Source organism: Elephantulus edwardii, unplaced genomic scaffold (assembly GCF_000299155.1).
Source record: "Elephantulus edwardii isolate Elephantulus edwardi_28Jun2011 unplaced genomic scaffold, EleEdw1.0 scaffold00024, whole genome shotgun sequence".
In the NCBI taxonomy this organism is placed as follows: Eukaryota; Metazoa; Chordata; class Mammalia; order Macroscelidea; family Macroscelididae; genus Elephantulus; species Elephantulus edwardii.
In genome coordinates, this window is record NW_006399774.1 from 24,318,043 (window position 1) to 24,319,301 (window position 1,259).

A 1,259-nucleotide genomic window follows, 5' to 3' on the forward strand; every position below is an offset into this window, starting at 1 on the left:
TTTCTGGTCCAGGACTTTTTTTATGGGGAAGTCTTCTTATGACCTTTTGAATTTCGTCTTTTGTAGATGCCTGTTCAAGTGTTCTGTGTCTATCCCTGTCAATCTAGGTGGGACATGAATTGCAAGGAATTTGTCCATTTCCTCTAGGTTTTTTAATTTTTCAGAATTATAGCTTTTCATAGTATTCCAATATTATCCACCTAATTTCATCTGGTTCTGTTATGAAGACACTTCAACCATTTTTTTAAACCAGTTATGTGTCTTCTCTTTATTTTTTCTGTTAAGTTTGCCAGAGGTTTGTCAGTTTTATTGATGCTTTTGAAAAGCCAGCTCCTGGTCTTACTAATAATTTTAATTGTTTTTCTGTTTTCTATCTCATTGATTTCAGCTCTTGTCCTTATACTTTCTTCTCTTCTAGAGGCTGTAGGTTTAGATTGTTCTTCTTTTTCTATTTGATGAAGATGTTGAGCTAGATCATTACTTTTTCTTCTTCTTTTTTATTATTTGTGTCCCGATGAACTTTCAGTACATGGTATCCCATTGTCTTCTAGCTCACATCGTTTCTGCTGAGAAATTAGAATTTAATCTAATTGTTTTTCCTTTGTAGGTAACTCTTTTTCTTGCGCTGTTTTTAGAATTCTATCCTTACCTTTTAATTTAAAGAATTTGACTGTAATATGTTTGATGTTTTTCTTTTTGGGTATAGTCTATTTGATGTTTGCTGTAAACTGCCCGCTGAGGACTCCCTTAGCTGTATCCCAGAGGTTTTGGTATATTGTATTTTCATTTTCATTTGTTTCAAGTAACTTTTTATTTCATTATTTATTTCTTTTACAACCCAATCATGTTCTAGCAGAGAATTACTCAGTTTTGTAAGCTTTACCCTTCTGAAGTGTTTAATATCTAGTTTTATGTAATTGTGGTCTGAGAAGATACTTTTTATTATTTCAATCATTGTTTTTTTTTTAAATTTGTTGAGGCTTGCTTTGTGTACTAATATATGATTAATTCTGGAAAATGTACCATGTACACTTGAGAAGTATATTGCGTTTTAGTTGGGTACAGTATCCTGAATACATCCACAAGGTCAAAATAGCTGATTGTATAGTTTAGATCTTTTGCATCTTTGTTGAGACTCTTCTGAGTTCACCTATCCTTTGGTGATAGTGATGTGTTAAAATCTCCTACCACTATTACTGTTCTTTCTATTTCTTTCTTCAATTCTGTTAACCATTGCTTTATATATTTTGCAGGTCTAT